The following is a 19,572-nucleotide window of genomic DNA, read 5'->3' as shown; positions in this document are numbered from 1 at the left end:
GGCATTGTGCTATGAGGGAAATTTTACTACGGCCTACGTTTTCATTTTATTGACCCTAATGGTCTTCCGTACATATCAGTGATAACAAACATAAATATATACATGTGATGAGAATGTAAACGTTATTGCTCTATACAAGTTATATTAATAACTGTAATATACATGTAATTGAATATCCAACACATGTTGTGTCGACAAATTAAACAACGGGAGCCACATGATACCAGGCCCGTAGCTAGCCCAAAATTGTTGGGGGTTTTCGCCGATGGGTCTTCTGGGGGCGCCTTCCTTTAGAGAAGGGTCTAGGGTGCTCTCCATAGGCGTACGGGCTAGCTTAAAGTTAGGGGGGGCAGAACCTGAAATGCCCCCCCCCACCCGAAAATTTGGAAAATTTGACGACCGCAAATGCGTGTTCTTGCTATTACAGTCCCTGAATATAGTAAGTGGTCTGATATAGCCTAACTGTGGCTGAGTCGAATTCCAATCAATCAATCAATCGTATATAGTCCACGGAGACGGGACCGTCGGGAGCAAATTTTGAAAATTTAACTGTCGCAAACGTGTTTTCATGCTATTCAAGCCCGTGAATACGGCAACTTAAATGTGGTCCAATATAATCTACCTTAGGTGACTTACCTGAATCCCATACAACCAATCGATCGAGGTGGGGTATGGGGGCCTCGGGCTCCCAGGAAAATTTGTGAAAATTTAACTGCCGCATATGCTATTCTAACCCATGAGTTAAGCAACTTCAAAGTTTCCAATCGTTTTGTAAACGAAATCCCACTCTATGCCGACCTGAATCCCAACAATCCAATCGGACTGTTGCAGCTTTCACCAATAATAATCGATGCCCCAAAAATGTGGCACAAAGTAGAGTGACTCCAGACAAAATGTTTTAATCCATAGTCAATTCAATACAAATTCGCGGTCTTCAATTAAAAGAAATGTAAAATTAGCGTTTTATTAGATTTCGGGCACTTGATTTTGTCAACTAGATGAAATAATATTTTTGTTTTCAGTTTAACCGTCTGCCCGAAAATGGTGCTCTCCCCCACGAAAATTTGGAAAATAGTGCTTGCACCTGAAAATGATGGAAAATTTTAATTTTGAGGCTGAATTTGCGATATTAGCGTATATGATATTTTGATATGAACATTATAAAAATTTGAAGGAAGGATTACGACTTTAACGTACCTATAATAATTTATGAGAGAAATGGAAAGTGCGGAATCGGGTTAGAGTGCGACTTCGCAGTTTTGGATGCCCAATTTATTCGTGGGCGCCTAATCAATCTCAATAGCCTTGTGGGCGCCCCGCCAATTATATTATGGGCGCCCATGATCTCGTCGTGGGCGGCCACCAATCTCGGCATTATGAGCGCCCCTCCGGGATGTGGTACCCCACAAATCATGCCGTTTTGATCGCACCATTGATTAAGTCGTGGGCGCCCAACCAATCTTAATCGGCATTATGCATTATGTGCGGCCCGACAATCATATATTGTCATTATATGGCTCCCCACCAATCATGTCATTATGGGCGTCTCTCCGGGATACAGCACCCCACAGACCCAGCCGTTTTGGGCGCCCCATCAGTTGTGGTTTTAATATCACCATTTGAGGGGCTCATCATATATAACTACATAATTGGCGAGGCGCCCATAAAACCAAGTGACATTGGTTGGGCGCCCACGACCAGATTGGGGGTGGGGGGCGCCCAACCAATGTCACTTGGATTTACGTGGCGCCCATACTGATATCGGAACATTGGTCGTTGGCCTCGTATTGCGTCCAATTTGAAGGGCGCCTTTGGCCAACATTGGGGCAGCCGATTTTTCCTCAATGGACAAAGGGCGCCGAATTTTCCAAGGGGGGTGGTCAGCTGCCGTGGTTACGATAATAAACAATCAACGAACACATCTTGTCAATACTACAAAACTACTCCGAATAAAGAAATTTTCAATATATTCATTTTGCATTATCTATTTTTGAACTATTATAACGAGAACGGTCAGCTCTTTACCTAAATGTTACATAATACCTCTTTAATGTAGCAATATATGGACGATTTTCAAATTTTCAGTTTTGTAACTTGCTTAACTTAAAATATAAAACACTGGTTGCACTTTACATTTATATTTATATTACATTTCATAACAAAATAAACTTTCTGAACTACAATATCTACTTATCGATATTATGTTAAATAATTAACTATATATACTCATATAATCAAGCGAAATGTTTAATGCAAATTAATTTCAACATCGGTTGTCACAGAAACTAGACCAAAAAGAGAATTATTATTCAAAATATTGTATTATTCCTAATATTGTTGGAGTGGTGTGCTAACAATGTTGCTTACTCTCGATTGTCAGCATCATCTTCATCACTACTATCTGGTGGTGTTGGTTGAGTTGGTCCACGTTTAGTATAACCAATACCACTGTATTCTACAACATCGTCCTTACCTCGTACAGTTGTAGTTGATTGGTGACCATCAAAATCTAGATCGGCATAAACAGTTTCGGTAGGACCAGGCTTTAATGAGAAGAATCCATACACAAACAATATAATCAAAATACACAGCATCATGAATTAACTCTTCTTACGTCATATTTGTTGATACGAAAACAGGATGAACACGCTTCTTGAAGTGTCCAGTTTATCCAAGTTGTTAGGTGTAAAGTGTTTTGGGTAACACCTTAGTACATGTTTAATTTACTAGTAACTCTATGTTCCAAGTTTCGTTACACTTAATCTACAATCTGTAGCAGTATCCGAATTCAGATCCGCTTTAAATTCAGCAAAAGTTAATTGCCACTTGGTCAGTAAGCCTAGCACATGGGGCTAATACGAAGATGAAAATTGTCAACATCCCGCCCTCTTCCTGATCTGAACATGGTTAGTTGGACTGGTGAAATTTTGGTAGTTGAAAAACATTAGAGACACAAAGTTTAAACGATTACAGTGAATTGGCACAGACGAAAACTGGAGAGTGAGAAAATATACCTGACATTTACATTCGCAACTTTTGGCAAGAAGTTTTTTTTTATACGATTGTGATTTCCCCGGTGTTAATAGACATGGGCAGTTGTACTATGATAAGCTTGCAATTTTGCAAATTATGTTATTTTAATTTCCAAAATTACTGTCATTATCATTATGTTTATAACAGATCCAATGGATCTTTGCTATCGATAGTCGGTGTGCTTTATAATTAAGAGTTAACTTAATGTAACATTAACGATCATACCACGACGTTCCCAGATTTTATTTTTGTGATAGAATATGCTAAAGCTCTCATTTATTAATATAAAATTTGGAATCTATGTGCAAATAAAGACGGACATGCGCCATGTGTGCTTGGCCAAAATCAAATTAGCAGAAAACAGTTGTGCGGTGATACTCCAGTTGACTGAGTTAAGCGATGGGCTTCAGAAGTCCTCAAACCAGCTGCATTGAGTCTGATATAGCTGTAACACCTTTACTAATGGCCAGCTCTCTGCTTTTTTATTAACTTTCGCAGCATTAAAAAATTCTTGTTAATTTTAGAATTTTGTTCTTCTATTCTATGTATATGCCGGAAATATTATGCTGCCCAAAATGAGGAAATAGGCTGTCAAAAGTCTCAAGTTCCTACACCGCCCCAGGTTAGTTCCTCAAATAAATAAAATGGCATAGGGTCAAAAATTCATCTTCATCGTATGATCATTTTCGGAGCCCAAAATGAATCTTACTGAGCCTTTTAAAACTGAATTTGTACATAAAGACATTTCTATCAGGGGCCACCTCTCAAAATATTCCTAATATCAACCCCAACGTATATAGGCAATTGAAAAATATATTGTATCTAGTCTCCGGATGATTAATTGGCTGGAAACTGGGACCAGGCCAGTCAATCAATCGTAGACTTGATTTCAGAAAATTGTACAAATGTTGCACCTTGCAAATACCTAGAAAATAAGTTTAGTAAATTATTTTATGTGGTTTGGTTGTTCTAGGTTACTGTTGGAACTGATGACATCTCTCCCACTGCTACATCATCTGCAGCTACTGGTAGTGCTGCTTGCATCCATCATCAATCTACTGCTACTACGTCATCTGCAACTATGGGTAACGGAACTGACCTGATCTAGGCCTATTATTGGTAGTTCTAAGTCATTACTGGCATTGGTGTCGCTACCAATAGCTGTTACAAAAGGGGAAAGTAGCATGGCAGTTCCATTATCCATAGCTGCAGATGACATAGTAGCAGTAGATGTAAGCAGCACTACCAGTAGCTGCAGATGATGTAGCAGCGGGAGGGATGTCATCAGTTCCAGCAGTAACCTGAAACAACCAAACCACATAATATAATTTACTAAAATTATTTTCTAAGTATTTGCAGGGGTCCATGTTACCAACCAATCCATTGTGAGAGGTGGCCCCTGATAGAAATGTCCTTCATATACAAATTAAGTTTTACAGGGCCTGGCAAGATCCATTTTGGGCTCTGAAAATGATACTATGATGAAGTTGAATTTTTAACCCTATGTTAAATCATTTATTTGAACTAACATAAGGCGGTGTAGGAACTTGGCTCTTTTGACAGTCCATTTCCTCATTATTGGCAGCATATTGTTTACATCCTTTTGGAATATTATATTTGAGACCCAAACGGTAGCGATGGGCAGCACACATCACCTTTCCATCTAGAATCGACGAATTAGATCAAAAATCCCTCTTCGTCTAGAAATCGGCCCCATTCGGTTCTCAATTCACTTATTGCTATGTAATGTGCTAAAGAATGTGCCTTGATGTCCTTATTACACTCTTTCAATCTATGAAGTCATTTTATTGCTCATATCCGGGATGTGTACCACATTCTATGGCCAATATTGAAGAAACAACACAATTTTCTGCAGTCTCGGGCCCGGTCATCGTGGACTGGATACCAATCCTCATCAAAGAGACTAGTTTTGCTCGAGCGGGTTTCAAGCTGCTACCAGCGAGCACGGGCGTATGATTTGGTGAAGAAATGGACAAGGATGGCTTACTTACAATGGCAGTATTTGGCCATTCCATAGAGAATGAGAAATTTACAATAGGGAAAATTCACCAACTTTGACTTAGTTTTTACATTGATTGAAGAGAGGTGACAGAGATTTTATTTTTTATATCGATAGAGGGTGTCGAGCTGTGCATAAAACCATTTCGATATTTTGACCTACCCCCGCATCATAGAAAATAGAGCTAATTTCGCAGGTGTATATTTTCTGTTTTACTCCCAGAGAATAAATGCGACTTTATGGTCTTCACACTGGGACACCCCCCACTAACCCCCACTAACATCACCAACCACCACCATTTCCATCCAAACCCTAGACTCGCTACCATAGGTGTCTGAAAATTGACCAAAAATGACCTGAAAAATGGCAACATTGGCCAAAAAATCACCCAGAGGCTGTTTCTCAATAACGGTGAAATTTTGAGATTTTCGGGAGATGGATAGAGAACAAGCTAAAAAGAAAGTGATTTTTCCTACAATCAAGGGCCATAAATCAGGAAATTACAATTCGATATCCGCAAATATCGAAAGGAACCGAGATCTTTGGGTTATAAACTTACATGTCAAGTTTCAACAAAATCGGATAAAAATTGTGACCTCTATAGGGTCCACAACCTTGATATACCATATTTTTACGCTATATGAGAACGAGGGGCGGCCATTTAGTCTGTCAGTTTTGGGCCGATTTTCACGAAATTCGAACTCAGCCGTCCTTAGCGTGTATTGATATAATAATACGTTTTTTTAAATCGGATAAACATTATGACCTCTATAGGGTCCACAAGCTAAAAACGCGATTTTTCGTACAATCAGGGGCCATAATTCAGGAAGTTACGGTCCGATATGCGCGAATATCGAAAGGAACCAAGATCTTTGGGTTATAAACTTACATTTCAAGTTTCAACAAAATCAGATAAAAATTATGACCTCTATAGTGTCCACAACCTTGATATACCATATTTTTACGCGACTTGAGTACGAGGGGCGGCCATTTTGTCTATCAGTTTTGGGCAGATTTTCACGAAATTCGAACTCAGCCGTCCTTAGGGTGTAACAGTGATATAATAATACGATTTTTTAAATCAGATAAAAATTATGACCTCTATAGGGACCACAAGCTAAAAACGCGATTTGTCGTACAATCAGGGGTCATAATTCAGGAAGTTACGGTCCGATATGCGCGAATATCGAAAGGAGCTGAGATCTTTGGGTTATAAACATACATTTCAAGTTTCAACAAAATCGGATAAAACAGACAAAATGGCAGCCCCTCGTTCTCAAATAGCGTAAAAATATGGTATATCAAGGTTGTGGACCCAATAGAGGTCACAATTTTTATCTTCACATCGACCCATTTTCCCCGGCAAAAATGACAGCCATCTTGGGAATATGCTTATTAATTTTGTGAACATGTGATCATTTTACAAGTTTGTAAATGTCAGAAATAGAATCTGCGACCCAGAAAACATATATACTGACACCAAACACTAATCTTAAACAAAATCTTCACATCGTCCCATTTTCCTACTAAAATGGCCGCCATCTTGAAAATATCTTCGTGAAGTGATGGGAAAAAAATTGAAATAATTATAGTCATGACCCCTGTGAATACTAATACAGTGCCAAATCACAGTTGATATGTCGATAACATTATAAATAGGGTGAAAATAAAAAGAATATTGTGGAATATTATCGAAAATGGCTACCCTCACATAATGGCCTCCCATACCACGAAGACCTACTCAAAAAAAAATGTCAACATTGGGGGTTTTTTGTCATTAAAAATCGAAACCTTAAAAATAAAGCTTATTCCACGATTGCTACCGACAAACCGGTCAAGAATTCGGTTCCATAATAAGATTCAACTGATCCCGATAGCTACTGTCAATATCGTTATGTATATAACATATAACAAGGTCACCGTTTCCTATCGGTAGTTGGTGTGCTTTAGAATTAGAGTTAAGTTAATTCAACATTTACGATCAACCACGGCCTTTTATTTTTGTGATAGAATAGGCTAAAGATATCAAATTTGGAATCTCTTTACCCTAGCCTATCACAAATATATTTCTGTTATGCACCAACTACCCTAATGAGCAATGCAGTGTGCAATGAGGAACACTGTGCATATACCGCGGCGTTTCCGCCTATTCGTCACCAACCTCTACCTGCCAATGGTTCTTTAAAGTGCATGTTAATACGGGGTCTCTGCTTTTCGTCTCATCCCAACAACTAGATGCTGTTCCTTGACAGCCTGTGCCCCCGTCCTGTAACACTGTCACGGAGAAGCCATGCTTGGAAATAAAAGAACCCGGGACCTTCTGGTCGTTGAGCATTACTCAGAGAGGTATCATTACAGATTCCAATCACATACCTTAATTGAATGGTTTTCATATTCATTTATATTAATTCCATTGATGTCACCAAATATACCCACATTTTCAAAAGCCTCTCCTGTAAAATATCAATTATTTTAAAATACTCTATACTACTTGCGTTTTCAAAAAGTAAAATGTTATTAAATATTACCCCATTTGAGTATAGATTTTTAGGATGTTTAATCAATAATTGAAACGTCTTTTACTGCAGCAAAAATAGCCGTTGGTGGCACAATTAACATGGGCCAATGGACACCACTTTGGGCTTTACGTTGTGTAAATAAACCCATCCACAATCTCACATTGGTAAAATGAAAGTGAAACTCTGGAAAACCGAATAGATCTAATCTATGTTTATATACATCATAACATCACTATACTACATAATTTCACAGGTATGATCGATAATATGGTTCACATTATTTATAGAAAATAATAAAATGTAATGTAAATTTCGAATATTGACTTCTCTGCGTTCCTATAACTAGATAAATTAGAAAATGCCCCCCCCCCCCACCCCAAATAAAAAAGGCATTTTTTTTTAGGGTTTCACACTGCGTAGCTTGTGTGAAACTCTATTGTTTTTGTTCGGATTATTATTCTTCTTATTATTCTTCTTATTATTATTTTTCCATTTGAGCATATCTCAGAAACTACTTCGGTTTTACAGGGAAAGTGGGTTTGACTTAAATTTTAAAGCTATTTCTAACGTTCTGCGACAATGCGAAATGTCCGAAATCACCGAAGTTGTCGTTTTTCGAAATTTTGCCGTAATGTTATCAATAATTGTCCGATTGTAATATTTGATACATTTTGACATAGCTGGAGACAAGGCACATAGCTACAATTCTTTAGATTTTTTATTTTCGAGAAATTTTCGGAGATATTAGGCGCCAAATTTTGAAAATTTAAATTTTTACGAAAAACTTTTTTATTAATGAATATTTTTATGTGGTATTTAATCTAGGGTTAAAGAGTCATCTGATTTGAACGAAAATGGCAACAATTTTTGTCACCGTATTTTTCCTTGGCCCCCATTGGCTAATTCAGTTTTTCAGTCCTGTATTAATTATTTATTGTTGGATTTGTATAAAACAAAGATCATATGTTCCGTGGTCCAAAATGTCATTTTTGTTTTGTTACCGGTACATTTTCCTTTCGGCAATGGAAGTGACGTAAATTTAGCAAAAACTGCAATTTTGACAGTTCGGTACCACTTTTTGAAAGCAAATATGACTGAAAGGGTGTGCCCTGTTAAGGCGCAGAAATCATCGCGCTCAGTTTTTTTAATTTTTATTTTCGTTTTCGGATCATTTCGATTTAAAAGTGAAAAAATGAGCTATTCACAACTTTCATAAACTAGTAGCAATAATCCATACGAAGAGAATGTATGTGAAAATTAGTTTGAAATATGAGCAATTGCCGAGAAATGGGCAATTTTGCATGAGCCACTTTTTACGCTAGTTTGCCTGTAAGAGAGTCAATTATTTTTCGATTTTCATAAAAGTGACACCATTTGATGTGTAATGTCAATTTTAACTAGGTCAAACAAATTTAATATTTTCAATGTCACCGGAAATGACGTAATTTGGGCATAAATTGTATTTATAGCCTTCAAAACCAGTAATTTATTCAAATGAGACGTATTTGTTATTTGTTTAAAATTTTGATATTTGATCCCAATAATAGAATGAACCCATACGATCATATAGATATCACAAAATGGTTTCTAACTTGTTCAGTTGCGGAGAAATAGATGATTTTGAATGGGTAACTTTTCAAGGTTTTTGGTCCATAAAAGTGTCAATTATTATTCGATTTTCATAAAATGTCCAGTGTGTGATACCTAATGCCATTTATGATTTCATAAAAGTAATTTAAAACTTTTACTGTCACCGGAAGTAACGTCATTTTGGCAAAAACGGTATTTTTAGCCTTCAAAACAGATATTTTATTTTCAAATGAGTCTGATTTGTATTGTTTTTAAAATTATGATATTTGATCCCAATCAACAAATCGATTGAACCCACACGATCATACAGATACCAAAAAAATGGTTTCTAACTTTTACGGTTGCAGAGAAATAGACGATTTTCTACAAGTCACTTTTCAAGGTTTTTGTTCTATAAAAGTGGAAATTATCATTCGATTTACTTACAATTTTCACCATGTGATGCCTTATGCCATTTCTGATTTCATAAAACTAATTGAACATTTTCATTATCACCGGAAGTACTGTACACTTACATGTAACAAATGTATAAAATGAATTGATATTGCTGGATTTGGTTGATTCTGCGTCCATTTTATTTGATGTGTGCAATGTTTATGTGGGAATCTGTTTAATGGTTTCATTGGTATCGGAAGTGACACATGTTTAAGGGTAATGTGGCACCGGTGAAACCCGTCATTACCGCATCGCAGTTCTAGTTTTTAATTCTTTTTTTTTTTGTGCAACGATAATCCATAATTCGCAACTATCTTAGTTGTTCTCGGGTAATAGCTTCCCGTAATGGGCAGATAAATAATTTCAAGTATGTTTATAGGAGTTTGGCTAGTTTTGTCGCCTGCCTGACCTCTCCTGTATAATCCAACATTAGCAACCACATAATATCCCATCTTCTTCTAGTTCGCATCTACCATGCTAGCAACGATATTCTATTTAAAATCAAGACATGTATTTTTCGTTAGATACTTTTGACTTCAGGGAACGAATGCACGTCGACGATTCGAAGTTCAGAAATTTATACCATAATAAATATATATATATATATATATCAATTATTACCTTTTGATTTGTCGTTTGTTGGCTGTTTGTTTTTAACATTCCGTACTTTAGGTTTGGTATTTGTTATTTTAGGTTTGACATCAGTTATTTTCGGTTTGGTATCCGTTTTGTTCGGTTTGCTATCATATGGTTTAGGTTTGACATCAGGTTTGGTAGACTCCGTTGTTTCATCTGAAATACAATGGCTATAGTTTTGGGATATGCACAGTATTTACGCCCGATTATTAAGGCCCGGGCCCAACGTCTAAAAATCGAAAAAATTAAAATAGTCACATAACCTATTAAATGCAGGTATTATGTCAATATAAATAGTGCCAGTTTCCGTCCGTGATCAAACGGTAGACTAGTATCATTACTGGAATTTCTTAGAAAGTAGCATCATGAGTTGTTAACCTTTTAAGCATAAGTAGGTGTCTAAAACAATGGTATGTTTTGCTAATGTTATGTGCAGTAATTAATTAACTGGCTAACAGTTACTCGCCTGTCCTGTGTTATTTTGTCGAGAACGTGGATGGTTACTTCAAAAATGCGATCAGACCTGGCCCCTTATAAATTCAGCACACCACTGTATGTACTATACGAAGGAGCATTGTCACTTAATGTTTTTGTCATGTCATCATGAATATATTTACTTTGGCCTAAACTTTTTCAAATAAAGGTACTATACATTTGGTATTCTCCATTTTGACAGCTATATACAGGTAAATATGGGAGCAGTGAAAATATATACCATATATAATCTGTCAAAATTGTGTTTGAGGGTATATTATATGATGCTGTGTGTACTGGGACTGTCAGTAATATTTACTGTATTTCTACATGGCAGTTGATTTTTACATACTTGATTTCATAAGATGTAAGTTTTACTGCCTGTACATATACCGTATTTTCACAGCTTTGTGTATTTATTTCTCCATAAAATTACAGATTTACTTCTAAAAAATGTTATGACATAGCTTCCGTCACCGATAATGTTAGTGAGGCGATTCCAATTTTCTGAAGCCATTTATGCGTTTATTCATACATATTTATGGTTTCTATCATCATTGACACTGTTAGTGTCCTATATCCATCAATTACAATTATTGCTGAATCTAAAAGCTCATCCTCTTACCGTTTTTAGTTTTATTAACAGTTGCATAAAGAGATTCTGGATTCGGTTTTATTTCTGTTGGTTTATTTTGTTTGTTTACTCGTGCATACGTTGCATTTTCATCTTTCTTAATTTCATCAGCACTGATATAGTTGACCACCTCATCTATTACTATGATTAAATAATAATAATAATAATAATAATTATTTATATTGTGCACATTCCGGTAGCATTGAGCCAAGATATCCGTGTGTTGTTCCGTTTTAAGATTTATGGGCCATACACAGGTGTTTGACATGAATTTTGTGAGTGATTGGTGGCCAGTACAGCTAGTTTAAGACAGGTGTAATATGACAGTTTCTATCTGATCTGCAGAAGATCCTTGTTGCAGTGTTTTGCACAATTTAAAGTAAGTTTGTTTATCGGGTTCTTCTACCTTGGTTACAGGGGCTCTAAAATCTCAAATCATTCTACTGGAAGTATATAACATGAACTATTGGGTAATGCACAGAATGTTCACCGATTGTTAGGTCCTTTATCCTGAAATAAGTCTTTAGGAGGTTGTTCAGGCATTAATATTTGGAACTGGCAGTACCAACTGCCAGCTGCACTAGTTGTTATTGATAGGGTATTAAAAGGTTTATGAACAAAAAAAAGAATATTTACTCATTCCACCTTGTTGTCTACTTGGAACATCTACCAGGGGCCTAAAATAAACATTTTAAATTATTAATTATATATCGAAATGAAATGAAATGGGGTTTAACGGCCTACTGTTCTGCTCCTGTTCAATCCCTACATTGGCCGGGAGAGTTCATCCAGATTTTCCGGCGTGGTTCCCTACCTTGTCAGTGATGCAGGACGGAGAGTCAGACAAGGGCAGCTGTCTAGTCGTTCGGATGGCACGAAAAACCGAGGTCCCGTGTACACATTGTCCGTCTTCATTAGCCCAGTTCGGAGCAGAACAGTAGGACGTTAAACCCCATTTCATTTCATTTCATTTATCTATCTTGTAGCATATCATGTAATGTTCAATCTAATAAAACGTGTTTACCAGTTTGCAACCAATATTAGGCTGGGGTCATGATATTATTACAAAACATAATTACTTGATTGGCTCCTGCATTTACACAAACTACAACTTACCCCATAAAATAATCCTTCTGGGTGCAAAAAGTAGAAATAAACAATATTTATCGGGCATATATATTCAAGCATGCAATACATAATAATCTATGTATATAGATACCCGCTTATTGATGTTAACTACCAAATTATCAAACTATTGACATAGCAGAAAAACACACTGTCATCGTTTTAGAATCTTATTTGGTTATCGTTGACGACGTGGAAGCATTATTAGGTGGCTTGGTCATGACACTACAGTGTCAGAATTCAGCAACTTCTGAAGATACACGAGCTGTCTCTCAACTACAAGAAACTATATAGGTTATGTGCAATGTGTTTAATATATGGTGTTAGGATAAACAAAACTACTACTTACACGATGTGTCTGTTTTCTGTATCGTCATCTGTAACATAATCATATATAGACAGTGTACTATATAGCTACATACTAATTTATAAATTGCAGTCTGGACATCAACAAACGTAATGTGTAAATGTTAGTAGTTTTTGTATTCCTCCAGATCAACACCTTTGTTAATTGTTTCTGTAATGTGTTTCAATATGTTAATCATTGATTACAATATATCAGGTCCTTTCTTTTATTTCCAATTTGGTTGGTATGATAGTTCTTCGTGGGGGAATCGTATAGCTTAACATTCCATTTGAATTACATCTTGTTCGTCTACAATTAAATGATTTGTAACTTAATCTCTAATGTGCGATACCAGATGATTTGCATTATCCACATTTGGGAATTCAAAACGTATATACTGGATTTCATGATAAACTTACTTTGTTTTCTGCGTCTTTTGATAAGGACAACCACAACTACAACAACCAGAATGGCTGCCACAAATCCTCCAATAATTCCACCTATTAATCCCCAGTTAGATGGTGGGTCTACTGAAACATAAGGATTTATGTTAATATAAGGATTTGTGTTAATATAAGGATTTATGTTAATAAAGGATTTTAATAGTAAATGGACATTGTACGAGACTATTTAATTTTGGATAAAATACCTAGGTATTGTGAGTATTTGAAAAACTGTCCATTTTCCAGTAAACATTAAATGACCTACTTACTTATAGTTTACCCTGCCCATCTTTAAATTTTATTTTGTATCATGTACACCTACCTGTCTTTAACGTACTCTACCTACCTATCTTCAAAGTTTGTATTGTATGTAGTCTACCTTCCTATCTTTAAAGTGTGTATTGTATGTAGTCTACATACCTATTTTTAAAGTTTGTATTGTATCTAGTCTACCTACCTATCTTTAAAGTTTGTTTTGTGTGTATCTAGTCTACCTACCTACCTACCTTTCTTTTGTATCTAGTCTACCTATCTTTAAAGTTTGTATTGTATCTAGTCTACCTACCTATCTTTAAAGTTTGTTTTGTATCTAGTCTACTTACCTATCTGTAACGTCTGTATTGTAGAAGAACCATCGGGTGATATCAGATAAACAGGTTGACTATCGCCATATTTATTTCTAGCAATAACTCTAATATAATATGATGTATCAGCTTGTAGATTCTTTATACAATAATCGGGTTTAGATTCTGGTAGAGGTGTAGACCTAGTCCAGGTTTTATTATTTACTGAATGTTGAACAATAAATTCCTGTTGATCTCCACCATTAAATCCTGGTGTCCATGTAATACAGATACTGTCGTCACTTGGTGGTGATGAGTTGATGTTAGACGGTATACCAGGTTTAGCTGAAAGTGATTTTCCAGCAAGTGATTAATGTCATATTATAATACATGCGTAATGTATGTGTTTATATATTTTGAAATTGTTCAGTTTGTGTTAAAAGCATGAAGCTTGGCAAGCATATACGGTTTATATGCTGATCATTTTACAATGTGCGATCACTTGGGTCATCAATGCCAAAAGAAACATTTGAGGTTTAAATTATCTGAACGTCATTATAGAATATAAACGTTTAATCTAATCCATAAAGAGTAATATATAATATGGTTCATTTTCGTTTAGCATTTACAAAGAAATCATGATTTGAAAATATGTCAACATTCGAAATTCGAAATCTACTGTGGACAGGCTAGGGCCACCTTTAATATCTCCAAAATAGAGGTGGGGGGGGGGGTGAATTACACAATCTGGATCCATTTTAGTCTGGATTATTACGTCGTGGACAATACACCAAGAACAATTTAGACGATGTAAACTTGTTAAACAGAGGTAGCAAAATCCCAAATATCAGTGGAAAGTGATAAAATTCATCCTGTTACATCAGGAGGCATATGCAATGACAATATGGAGATGTCCAACTTTATATCATCTATTAATAAATTCAGATAAGTAAAATTAGAAAATATCTTGATTCAAACTCGGCAAAACTTCTGGTAAACTATTTAGTAACATCAAGCATCGACTATTGCGATTTATTCTATGGACTTCCAGCATCCTCTCGTCGGATCCTTCCGAAGATACAAAACACTTTCTCTAGAATGAGGAACATTCTCATATCGAATTCCAACTGTAAATATTTATTTTACGTCTACGCCAACATCAGTTTTCGTGCGAATGATTATACGTTGTCGCTTGCCGCGCACGCACTCTATTGATTGCATTGTTGTCTGCAAGGAATTCCTCAATGATGTTCAATAGCTTAAACGTAAAAATTGAATTACATCCCAGGTTGATATATTCGGTTCAGGGATTCCTCAATGATGTTCCATATCTTAAGCGTAAAAATTGAATTACATCTCAGGTTGATATATTCGGTTCATATCAACCGCTGATGACGTTGATGATGGAAATAATACAAAGAACACAGAAATAAACTTTTATTCTTTTGACAAGTATTTACCGTTTGTAGCATTCAGCACCGAAGTAGACGGCGTACTTATCTGCATAATTAGATGGTTATCCATGGCAAAGATATCTTTCTTTTCGTCCACATTTGGATTATTTCTCGACACACTCTAAGACTTGAAAGTATTTATAGCCCAAGAGTTCCTATGTAAAGTATTTTTGGGTACAGTCCACTTAACAGTCTTTCAAATCCTTCTCAGAACATACCGAAAAAAGACTGCCTTTTGATCCAAATTTTCTTCAGCTTTTGACTAGCAGCAGACCCTCGTCGGAATTTGCATTCACATCTATTCCACCGTCAATCTTTTGGCTAAAAATAATTGATTATTCGTCCGAAAACGTATTACTATCTATTTTGTTTTTGCTTTCAATTCAATTGCACTTATATCCACTCCAAAATGGCGACGGTATAAACAATGGATTGACGTGATTAATTCGGTAATTTTCGTTATTAGGCGGAAACTATCGAGCAATTATCCAATCATTGTTGACTTTTAATTGAAGGGTCGATTTAATTTAAGGGTTGGTTAATATTTCTATACTGACCTTGAGCTTTAACTTGATACGCTAGTTGTTTATAACCAATATTATGATTATATAATACTTACACTGAGCTACAACTTGATACTCTAGTTCTGTATAACCAATATTATTAGATACATTGACTGTATATGATGTATAGAAGATGTTGGATGTAATGTTGATGTTTAATGTTGATCTATAAGTGTTGATAGAGATACTGGTATCAATCTGTTTAAATACATCATCATTATAGATAGGTTCAACATCTCCAGTAGTTATATTATTATAATACCAGGTGAAGGTTGGTGGTGGATAGGATATAACATCAGCTACCAGTTGTACCATATCTGTTATATAACCACTAACTATAGATGTTGCTTTAACTCTAGTATCTTGTCTAGGTGAACCTGTATATAACAATATTAAAGATATAACATCAGCTACCAGTTGACTGCCCGGACGACTTAGCTGTTGTGGGTGTATATGTTTTGTTGCCTGGCAACCTATCTTTAAAATCCACAACAGGCCAATGGATATTGTAATATTAATTTTGGGGGAACGGGGTATGCTGCATTGGCTGGAACGCGTTTTACATCCATCACAGAATAAACTAACCATATACGGATGTGAAAAAAATAGCATGTGCGATGATGTGAGAATGGTATTTTAGTTAGAATAGACATCTAAAAGGAAAGATTAAAATTATCTTAAAAAATTACCAAAAAGAAATTTATCCCAGTTCGCTAGATTTTTTGTATTTGTTACTTATAGTATTTCGCAATCTACACTGAAAAATATTTATCGTTTTTAATCAATAGTCCGGTGGCTGAAGAGGGGTGGGGGTGGAATTTATAAGTCCAAGTTTTTCACCAGTTTTTTGCGTAGATTCCGAATCTGGGTGGTGATCAGGTGTTGGGGGCGGGGGGGGGGGGGCGTTTTCGAGATATGGGGGTTCCAATGTCTACAATTGGGGGAAAATGTGATGATGTTGACATAAATGGTGATCATGTTATATATAAATAAAACATAAATTTCTAGGACTGTCCATTTTTAAATAAGTGTTTATGATGCCCCCGGACAACTGTTTTGATTTGTGGCGAAATGGGATTGCAGGTGTGCGTGTGTGTAAGGGGGGGGGGGGGTAAAATTGGCGGGAAATGAGTTCACGTTGATTCAAATGATGGTTTTCTTAGAACGTGATGAAATAACTCTATAAATATGTGTATACGACCATTGTGTGTGGGGGGGCTGCTCATGGGGTGGGGGGGGGGCGTCGGGATGGGCGTTCATGGGGGGGGGCGGGGGCAACATGTGTTTTTGTAGACAGAAATCATTTGGTTCAATATTGACCTTAAAAGTGGTTTCTCGATAGCTTTTCGTTCAGTGCTATATTTGGTCATTCTAAATATTAAATTATCATAGTACTTTTCATCTGGAAATGTAAATCAAAAACACAGTTTATCAGAGACATGGTTAGATATTAGTTTATTCTTAGTCTTCATCAGAAGATTCAAAATCAAAAGTTCAAAATATGAGCGAGATAAATATCTTCTTGGTTGCTTACCAACAGCTGGCATATATCCTTTAGATTTGCTTCGAAAGCCAGTTCACATTGCAAATTTTTTTTTTTCACCCAGAAAATCTTTCTCCTAGCGTCATTAGCGTCATCTACTGATGTCAGTCGCCTTCCGCGATATTTTCTACCTTTGACCGTCTCATTATTGATCAAAATGTGTCATTTTGAATCATCGTTTGCGAGGAGAACGATTGGGATGTATATTTCGCCCGAGCAAGAACACAAAATACAATTTGTTTCAGCGCCTCCATCAATTTGCAATGCGAAGAGGAGTAGGTAAGCTAGTTTGGTGTCCTCGTGGTTTGTTGTCAGTTCTAGAAAATTCTCGACACTTTCAAAACTAATCTTGATATAAGTGTCGAGGAATATCTCGGCCTGCATGCTTTCAGTGGTAATGACTATGATCGAACAAGATGACCTTGCGATACAATACAAGGCCGGAATGAAGATTTACTACGTGGATGGGTATCTGAAGCATATCCAAAGGATATTATATGCGAGCTGTTGATCACCCATAAAGAAGGTATTTATCACGCTCATATTATGAACTTTGATTTTAAATCTTCTGATGAAGAATAGAATAAACTAACATCTAAACATGTCTCTTGTTTACTGTTGGGGTTTTTTTATTTACATTTCCAGATATCTTGAAAAGTACTCTTATAATCAATCTGATTAAAATACAGATCTATATTTCGTTTCGTTTTTTTATACTTTCGATGGCATACACTACATGAAGATTTGACCGGTTGTAGTGGGAGGTGGTGTCAGAGATCATACGAGCGGTTTTTACCCTATGACATCAGACATTGATTTATCAACCAGCGTTGACATTAACTCGCGGCTTATGTAACAACTCTTCCAAATGCTAGTGTAATGAAGACGAAATTTTGAACTATAAAAACGGAACGAAATAGGATCTGTGTTTTAATCAGATTGAATTATAATTTAATATTTTGAATGACGAAATTGGTACTGAACGAAAAAAAGCTAATGAAAAACTACTTTTCAGGTCAATTTTGAAGTGAACCAAGTGGTTTCTGTCCCCCAAAATACATTTTGCGCCTCCCCCCCCCCCATATAATGGGAATCTTATACACATATTTAAAGATGTGCAGCGAAATTAGAAATTTATGTTTTATTAATATATAACATGATAATCGTTTATGTCAACATAATCTCATTTTCCCCCAATTGTAGACATTGGATCCCCATATCTCGAAAACGCCCCCTCAAACGCCTGATCCCCACCCAGATTCGGAATCTAGAAAAACTTGGTCTCATAAATTCACAGCTCGGGTGGCACCCCCCCCCCCCCCACTTCAGCCACCGGACTACAACACGGTGTATCTTGTTTTTTCTAATACAGCGCACGCATATGTATGCTCTATATGAAAACCTACTTTTCCTCAAATGATCACCTGTGCCCGTGCTAAAACAACACATTACAAGTTGATCTGTAGCTTGAACACTCGAGTCAGAACAAAGGGTCAAATGTGTAAACATTGTTTAGGACTTAGAATTCTGTCTTATGGTTGGGATTGTTCGTACTTGGTTTTATTTTATTGTGTACATTATAATAACAACTTTGATCTGTTTGTGTCATATATACTCTTCAAAAATAGTAGGGGATATTCAGAAACAATACATAACTGCGGAAATGCACTGCTGTTTTTATTAGAGGTAAACAGTGTATGTTAATAACAGGCCAAGAGGCCATGCACATAAACAGCTCATATGGGCGGCTTATCTCACTCTCAAAGAGAGAGATACACTGTCAAAAGTGAAAATGGACGTTTTTGTTTTTTGTCTTAATAATGAGTAATTGCTTCACCAATCCTCAGACATTCAGCAATTCGTCGTGGCATGCTCCCAATCAAAAGCAAAAGTCCAATCACGATTTTGGGCAATCTGACCCACTCCTCTTGAAGTGCCACGGCCAATTCTTGCAGTGTTGTGGGTTGACGTTGACGTTGACGTCGACGAACACGTCTCCAGGCATGCTCTATAGGGGAAAGGTCAGGACTCCTGGCTGGCCAAGGCATATGGACAATATGGTGACGCTGGAGGTAGTCATTCACGACACGAGCGCGGTGGGCATGGGCATTATCATCTTGAAAGACGAAACGGCAACCTGTACGTTGAGAAAAAGGCAGAACTATCGGTGCCAGGATGTGGTCACGGAAGTACA

The 19,572-nt window shown here is 36.5% G+C and overlaps 1 long non-coding RNA gene across 1 annotated transcript; it reads right to left on the bottom strand.

Moving 5' to 3' along the window:
- Window positions 1-2,280: 2,280 nt before the first annotated feature.
- On the bottom strand, window positions 2,281-12,057 carry LOC126831035 (uncharacterized). Its single transcript, XR_007684108.2, has 5 exons — window positions 11,978-12,057; window positions 11,333-11,482; window positions 10,219-10,389; window positions 7,427-7,506; window positions 2,281-2,543 (listed from the first exon to the last, which is right to left on the bottom strand). It is a non-coding gene; the product is annotated as an uncharacterized LOC126831035 (long non-coding RNA).
- Between the last annotated feature and the right edge of the window lie 7,515 nt (window positions 12,058-19,572).

This window comes from Patella vulgata, chromosome 8 (genome assembly GCF_932274485.2).
Source record: "Patella vulgata chromosome 8, xgPatVulg1.2, whole genome shotgun sequence".
In the NCBI taxonomy this organism is placed as follows: domain Eukaryota; kingdom Metazoa; phylum Mollusca; class Gastropoda; family Patellidae; genus Patella; species Patella vulgata.
This window is presented reverse-complemented; position numbering and strand designations above follow the sequence as displayed.